Source organism: Choloepus didactylus, chromosome 7 (genome assembly GCF_015220235.1).
Source record: "Choloepus didactylus isolate mChoDid1 chromosome 7, mChoDid1.pri, whole genome shotgun sequence".
Classification (NCBI taxonomy): domain Eukaryota; kingdom Metazoa; phylum Chordata; class Mammalia; order Pilosa; family Megalonychidae; genus Choloepus; species Choloepus didactylus.
Genome location: NC_051313.1, coordinates 44,957,757 through 44,966,556, shown reverse-complemented (window position 1 = coordinate 44,966,556; position 8,800 = coordinate 44,957,757). Strand labels below are relative to the sequence as shown.

The window sequence follows — 8,800 nt, the reverse complement described above, 5'->3', positions numbered from 1 at the left end:
ATGTAGTATTTATTCACATATAACAAATGGGAGTCAATGTTTTATAATGAATGTACTTAGTAAAATGTTTCTGTATGTTCAAGCAGAATTAAAAAGTAAACTGGTTGTTAGAGTTTAGAAATATTATAAATATTTTCATTACAAACTTAATTTCTTTCTGGTTGTGGTTTTCTAACAAGTTTATTATAGATTAACATTGCTGACTGTCACAGCACTTTACAGTTGAAATATCTGTGTATTGTATTTTGAATACATAAAACTGAAAATTTGTGACTGAACATTAATCTTTCTTCAATTTTTTAAAATGGAAAAGTTACTTTAAATATAAGAGATGAGACATTCATGGAAAAAATCTTTTTAGACTACTCGATGTTTGATAATAAATATTTTCTATGCCTAACATAAAATAATCTAAAGGGTGAAACATTCTGTTTGATAAGAAGTTTAGACTGTAAACAAAATCATTGGTCAGATGGACGCACTGAGTGTTTCCTTCTGCACCTTTGACAGTTCATTTTTTTTGTTATTTAAATTTTTACTTCTCCCAGGATTGTTGATCTCAAATGATCTCTTCTTGAGTCAGACCCAGTCAAGCCAGCCGACCTTTTTAAATTAAACTAACATTAGTTCCCAGTTTTTCTATGTACTTTATTATTTCTCTGTCGATGAGAGAATTGTTAGTTAACTTTCACTGAAGGACAACTGTTTTGTCATTTATGGTTCTGTTTCTGCTAGGCTGGAATCATCTACCTTCCCTTACTGGCATTATTACAATCAACCTGGCCATGGTTTTGCACTGGGATTTTTAAAGATAATACAAATGTAATCGTTCATTCAAATTTAGAAAACACATTGTGATCTATTGGAACCCAATTTGTATACAAAGTGACACATAATTCTGTTGTTTGCATTAAAACTGGAGCAAAGCATCACCTTCTCAGAAGTTTTTGGTACCTCTGAGCCTGAGCAATCTGGTGCCCCAAGTACTCAGTAGACTTTACAGATTTAAGTGCCCTTCCAAATTTGCTTCCCCTCCTCCGGGTCTCCCAAACTCTGCTTATCAAAATACTGTCTATTGGTGATGGTCCAGTGTAGACTTGATTTCCTAGGAAGGATTTTGTTCAGCCAGTGACAGTCCTGTGGACTTCCGGTATGTGTGTTGGGGTGGCACATCACTGTAGTTGCCTTGTGCTTTGTTCTCTTGGACTTGAGGGTTTTCGTGTGATGGGCTTGATTGATGGTCTCAGGTTTACATTAGCAGACCCTCCATTTATCCTTGTTGATGTATGTAGCTTTGCTTCATTCCATTATCAGTGCTGCAGTATTCCATTAACGGACATACCACTATGAATTATCTCTTTTAATTTTTTTCTATTTCAAATGATGCTGCTGTGAAATTTTTCATACATGTCTCCTTCTGCACAGGTGTGATCATCTCTCTAGGGTATCACATAGAAATGGAATTGTGGGATCATGGCACATGTGTTGTTTCAATTTTGATCAATATCACTAAATTGCTTCCCAAAGTGAGTATACTACCAATGTACACTGCTACTAGCAGCATGTGAGAGTGCCTGTTGCAACTACATCATCACCAACACTTGATAAAATCATACTTTCGAATATTTACCCATTTTAAATTGGCTTAAAATGGTGACTGATTGTTTTAAATCATGTTTCCTTGACTACTGATGAGACTGCACATCTTTCACTATTTACTAACCATCTGGCTTTCCTCTGCTATGAAATTGCTTTTCATATCCTTTGCTTGGTGTTTATTTTTGGGTGGTTAGTTTTTATTATTGATTTAGCATTCTTTTTCTCTTCTGGTTTCTAATTCTTTATTGGCTATGTTTGCTGCAAAAACTTTCCCTGATTTCTGCATTAGCCATTCGTTGTTTACAGTATCTTTAAAAATACAGATGTTTTACTTCAATATAGTGAAATATATTATCTTTCTTTTATAGATTGTTTCTTTGTTTCCTGCCTAAGAAATTCTTCCTTATCCTGAAATCTTAGATATATTTTCCCATATTTTCATCTAAAAGTTTCATAAAATTCTGCTTTTCATATTTGTCTTTAATCTACCTAAACTTTATTTTTGTGTTAGTTATGAGGTAGAAATCTATTTTTTTCCCTCCCAATAGATATCAAACTGTCCAAGCACCATTTATTAAGCAGCCCATCCTTTCTTTACACTGTTTAGATGCCACTTCTGTCATACATGCATGTGTGTGTGTGTGTGTGTGTGTGTGTGTGTCTGTCTGTCTGTCTGTCCCGTTTCTATTCACTGGTCTATTTGCCTATCCTCCCACCTGCTTTGTTAAGTCTTGACATGTGCTACATGAATTCTCACCCTTTTCTTCATCAAAATTGTCTTGTTTATTCTTGGCCTTTTGCTTTTCTACATGGATTTTTAGGGTCAGTATATATACTTTTTACAAAGTGGAAAAACAGATTATAAAATTATTTGGGGGAAGGCGTTAATATTCACAAATAACTTTCTGTGGAATTTCAAGCTGGAAATACTCGTTTAATGTTAATCTGTTTAATTTTTGGATCTTTTTTGAAATGCTTTATGTAGTTGATACCAAGCTATCTTCCACACTGCTGTTGAATTTGGCGGTCTTTAATTTGGGGGCATGAACAGAGTTGGGAAAGTTAATTTCATTTTTTAAAAAACCATCGAGTTTGAACTGAAAACAGTGTTCCCTTGCAAAAAAAAAAAAAAAAAGAGGGTTTTTGTTTCCTTAAGTAGCATTTGAATTGAGATGTAGAGGTAAGGCCAGGTAATCTCTCTTTTCTCCTTTTGTCATTAAGCAGGGATAGAACAATGGGTGTCATTTGAGAGCTGCCCTTCTAACCTCTGCTGCTCTTCAAATGCCTTTGGGCCGTCACAAGGTTCTTAATGGTGTCTTAATTTTTTAATTTAATGTTTAACTTCTGAGAGAATTGGTTAGAAATATTTAAACGTGTTTAACATCAAAATCTTTTTGATGCTACCACTAAAGGAGGTGGTTGGATAATGGTGTCTATGAGGGATTTCATAGAGTGTTTATTTTGGAGAGTGATTTAAAAATAAGGTGGTTATAATTTTATTTACTTGGATATTTAGTTTGAATTCCTTCATCCTTAAGGTACTAGTATTGGAAATGAATTTAAATGTTGAAAGGTAGGAAGATTTCTAGGGCTTTGATTTTTGAAATGTATTCTGCTTTATACAAACTTAGAAAATACTCTGAATTGTCTATATCAAATATGAATTTATATCACAGTTATTTTATAAGTATTTTGAGATTTTTTTTTTCCACTTATCTTGTTGCCTTTATCCACTGGAAGAAAAAATGATAGGCATTCAGTTCATTCTATTTTATCATGGATTGGCCCTCGTGCTTCAGCTTACGTCTATTTAGTGTGCAGTCACTGGTTCACGGTCCTTATTTTGGCCCTGATTTTTCTCGATTTCTCACCAATTTTCCATTCTGAACTTTACTTGGCCAGGTTCCTCAGCTGGTCAGGTTCCAAGAGAAAAGAAACCGAGTTGGCTGTTTTCCTTTGGCGTGCTCACCAGGATTACTGTTATGGTGTTTGGAGATTTTTACCTGATTACAATGTAATGGTGTTAGTGTATGGTTATTTTTTGTTTTTTTCTCTTTTTTATGTTTCTCTTTACAAGGTAGTAAAAACCAAGATATGCCTAGTCAAATAATTCCTTTAGAGAGACACATAGGAATACAGAATTGGCATATAAGATAGTTGCTCATTTATTCATTCACTTATCACAACTTGCAGCTCATTGCCCAAAGTAGGACACTGTTGAGAATGAAAGGGGACATTAGGAATGATTTCTCTGGGACAGCATACGCTATACTGGATCTTTCCTGGCAAACTGTCAGACACTGACTGTTGAGTATAGTGCTTCCCAGGCTCAGGAAGTTTTTTATAATCTAGTTAACTCTCTCAGAATGGGAGAGGAAGGGAAAGAGCTGATTAGAAGGAAGGGAGAGGCTTTTGTATAGGCCACTGCACCTATTAATATAAAACAAACACCCAGAGACCACAGGTTTATTGGGTGCTAAGTGTGCCCTGGCGGTAATCTGCTAGTTTTATTTAATTCATATACTGTACTCGGTTCTGCTTTTGTAGAAATTGTTTCTCTACTTTGTTTCCTTATTATCCTGAGACATTTTTAAGATTTATCTTTGGCTTCTGCATTTGTTTTATTCTGGGCTGGTAACATGCTTCTGACTCTCATCTTGGTAACTATTTTTCCTATTTTATAGCTAGATTAATTGGATTTCCAGACCTCCCTGTAGGTAAAATTGGTTAACTATTTCTTTCTCTTTTCTTTTCTTTTCCTTGTGTGTGTGTGGTGTATGTGTGTGTTTTGGGGGAGGTTTATTCATTCATCAATAAACATTTATTAAATACCTGCTATGTGTTAGGCATTGTAATAAGCTAAAAATATGGAATGCTTCACAAAGTTGCATGTCATCCTTGTGCAGGAGCCATGCTAATCTTCTCTGTATCATTCCAATTTTAGTATATGCGCTGCTGAAGCAAGCACTATTTCTTTTGACTACTTGGGAAGAGGATCCCATAGTACTGCCTATTATATTCTTATCCAATCGCTCTGGTCATAGGTTTTGTAGATGGCTTATAAAGAATCTGAAAGTAGCACAGACTTTCTTCTCCAATCCCAGTCTTGCTGATTTTTGGACATGAGTGTACGTGGTTCTTAAAGTAAAACAGCTCTGTGTGCCTGTATTCCAGCACCGTTTCTTAAATTGCAATTTGCCTCTTCTCCAAAGGGAGAGTGAGTAGTGGGTAAGTTGCCTTTCCATGAGTAGCTGACAGGACATTGGAATGTGATGGGCTGTTTAGGGGAGAGGCATTTTGCTTTTCTGGGGAATGCTCCCCCCTCTTTCCTGAAATCTATACCTGAGAGTACAAAATATGGGAGTGTCTGTTTGCTAATAGTCAGATCAAAGGTTCCCAGGGGACTAAACTACCTGAAAAGGGAAAGGGGCTTTAGTGGCTCTCTGCATCCTGACCTCTCCACTCTGTCATTGTAACCGAGTTTTTGATAGGCAGCTAGATGGAAGACCTTCCCAGGTGCTTCTGAGATGGAATGTGCATATCTGTTTATGTATATGGTAAATTTGAGCTACTGGAGAGAAAAAAAATACAGCAACATATATGCTAACATAAATATTGAAACAAATTGTCAATCTTTCATCAGGGTCCTTGGTTTAAAAACCTTTTGTTCAGCAATAATGAAAGTAATTATTGACTAGTATCATTTAAAAGACTAATATCTTTTAAAAGATATTTTAAAAGGCTGATATTTGTGACAACAAAGGTAAGCGAAACCTGAATAACTTCTTGACCCTTTGCAAATATTTACAAGTTGAAAGAATATAGTTTGACAAAAGAGCCAAGTGATTTTGTAATGGTTTACTTTCTGGTTGTCCTACAATTTAGAAGATAACTTATCTGAAAAATAGGAGAGGTTTTGCTGGGGGTGGGGTGGAGTGGTATAATAGATTATTCTAAATCTCACTCTTTTCCTTTAAGGATTATTATTGCTATTAGTTGCTTCATTGTTTTTAAGCTTTTGAAAACCCAAAATCTGGATGAATTTTTTGAGGGGGCTGCTGAAGGTGATGCTGCTTTTATGCATATCTTGAAAGCATTTTAAACTATTAGAGTCATCAAAGTTATATCCACTTTTTTTTTCTTTTGGCAGTGATTAAGAATATATTTTTAATCATAAAACTACCTTTTCTTAGAGCAGATGTTAAGTTAAAAATGAATCCTTCTAAGCTTATCAAAACAACTGTTAGAAATGATGTATGTTTAAAATGGGGGAAAAAATCCCCCAAATAAAATGATTTTATAGAAAAATAAACTCTTGCTAGATTCCTTCTTAGATCTATGGTCTTTCTAAAAATGTAATAAGTTTACAACAGGACTGATATCTTTAATTCTCAAGTTCCTTTGTACAGTTAAGTGCTGGCTGGAATCTTCTTAACGCTGAAAGAATGACACAGTCAAAAAGTTTTTGACAGTGTTTGAACACCTCTTATCAAAACTTAATTTCCATGAATGATTGATTTTGGCACTTGATGGAAGGCTGAAGAATGTTCAATTACCCCATTTTCATGTGCTAATGAAGCCGAAAGTGACTTAAGGGGATTTCTTTACACTGTGGCAGCCTGTTTGGATATGCACATGACTTCTTAGGTTTCTCTCCCAGGGTTTGTCTCTACTAAAATAGTTGTCTTATTGAGTAACGGTGACTAATCTGTCTGCTTGGCCACAGGCCTTGGCCTTCCTCTGTCGAATGGACTTGTAATTAGTGAAGCCATCAAACGAGGTGTTTAATTTCAAAAGAACTTATTTTGTACAAATCTTCCAGGAACTTGCAAAATCAATGAAGTTTAGATTTTCCGTTTGTTCACAGGCACTCATTGGGTATTATGTTTTGAGTTAAATCAATATGGAAAATGGTTTTAACTAGAACAAAAAACAACTTTTAATTCCAAACTTTGGGTTTAAGACCTTGAACCTTTAGATTCCATTTTTCACACCCTGCACTAGATTTTTTATTAAAATATTTTATTCAGGCTTGATTAGAAATGTAAGTATAAAATTAAAAAAATATCTTTGTCCATTTTTTGAGAGGGTTGAATGACAGGGAAGAAAAATTGCACTATAGGAGAACAGATATGATTCTTCCCCTAAAATGTATGCTCTGCCTGAATTTAAATCTTGATGATTATTCTAGAAATTCTTTTATCATCCTCTTCAATATAATGTTAATATTAGATACCAGAAAACTTTAGATTTCGATGTCCTTCTGGATGGAGATTTCCTTAGGGTTTATAATTCCGTGGATTGCACAGAGGTTATTTCTCTGGCTTCTTCTGAGACATGAAGTAAGTCACAGAATGGTTTTGTGACCCCAGATGAGCCACTTTAAGATGCGTAAGTTCAAAACAACAAAAGTTCTCATCCAAACTGCTTATTACCCCCTTACAGGTTCCTCTTTCCTTCTAATGGACGTGTCTGATTCCTTCAAAGCATGGAAAGTGCTGTGTTCCTGGGAGATCAGATCCTTGTTTAGATTGAGGCAAATGTGGGGTGTGTAAACACTTAGGCCCCTCTTTTTATGGGTGTGTTCTAGCAGACTTGGCCAAAACCGACAGCTGTCTTTCTCTTTCTTTTCTTCCCCCTTCCCTTGGTCACTGAGTAGTTTGGTGACTTCTAGCCTAATCATCCCCCATTGTAGGAAGGGGGAAAAACATGTCAGGGGAAAGCAGAAGTAGCTTCGCTTCCTCAAAGGACGCTTGCATTTATGAGAATTTGATAAATTTGCGTTGTGGAGTGAACCTAAATGCTGTTTGATGAAACTGAAGCTTGAGATTCTCTTAAAGCATCATTTAAATTCAGATACCGTATTATCATCTCTGTTTGTAACTGGAAGACCCTTCCCTTTTCCTCTGCCCTCCATTCTTCCTCCCCACCACCACCAAACAAGTGAGGGGCGGTAGGGTGGGGGTGAGGGGATAAGACCATTGCCAGATATTGCCGAATTATCCTTAGGAGTTGGATGGTACACAGGGCTCTCCATCAGAGGTTGCTGATCCAGCTTCCTTCTCAGGCACTGCACTGTAGTGGGAAAAAAAGTATTAAACTGGGAGGGAGGACTCCTCAGGACTCCCTAATTTGACAACATAGCAAAGGCACCTCAGTCCTGGGCCTGGGTATGTTACAGTAAGTTTAAAACAGCTAAGGTTTCTCCTAGCTCCCAATGTTCAGTGATTGCTTATGCCACTTGTATGTAATTTGGAAAGCGTCGTAGCACTTACTGTTTGCAGTGTCCCCAAAGGATTTCCTTGGGGGCACAGTCACAATTAAATCTGACCTGTTTTCTTTTCCTTCTGAGTGATTTTTCTCTCCTTCTTCCTTAGTTTGCTTTTATCATCATTTTGCATGTTCTTTAAGAGTTGTTGGATCAAAGATTATTTGAGACAAAGAAGGCCTCTGACATTTTTGTTACCATATTATTTGAGCAGACTGTTCATGTAAAAGTCTCTACGAGTGCAGTTTCCAAATTAAATTAAGATGGGGAGGCAGATGAAAATTAAATAGTTATTTTCAAGACCAATTTTCTTGGTGCTTTTAATCTTATTAATTATTTTAGACTTTTATACAAAGTAAATAATCTGTAAATTTCCCACATGATTTATACTTTTCCCTTCTTCATTACTCCTTGAGACCTTTCTCTTCCTTCTGTCGCTCCTCAATTGAGGGTTAGCAAATTGGGGCTTATCTACACATTCCCTTGGCACCCCACCGGTTGGCCTTTGTTTTCCTAAACTCAACTATTAAACTCATTCCCAGCTCCAGGATCTCCCAGAGCCAATTCATCCAACCCCACAGTGTCACTTAAGCTTCCTAATGCCTTAGACGGAACACTCCATGAGGGCGGGGAACAAACTTCTCCCCTCTTCAGCTCTGCACCCCTTCTGCTCGCTCAGTGTTTGTTCAGTGAGAAATGTACCATTGTGATTAAGTCCTTCTTTATCTCCAAAACCTCGGATGGCTTTACGTTATATACAAATTAAACTTAAAACCACTTAATCCTGCATTTCTAAGAAATGACCCCAGAATTTCTCACATTGACTCACATTTATGGAATACACTCCCAGCCTTACCTTCCTTTCTCTCCTTGTGCAGAGCTGGGTTATTTTCCCCTTCCCCTTCAGTAACTGTGGGCTAGATCCCGTCACTT

General features: G+C 36.5%; 1 non-coding gene across 1 annotated transcript; it reads right to left on the bottom strand.

The window, feature by feature from the left end:
* Window positions 1-4,460: 4,460 nt before the first annotated feature.
* LOC119541048 lies at window positions 4,461-4,567 on the bottom strand. The gene has a single exon (XR_005218179.1). It is a non-coding gene; the product is annotated as a U6 spliceosomal RNA (small nuclear RNA).
* Window positions 4,568-8,800: the final 4,233 nt, after the last annotated feature.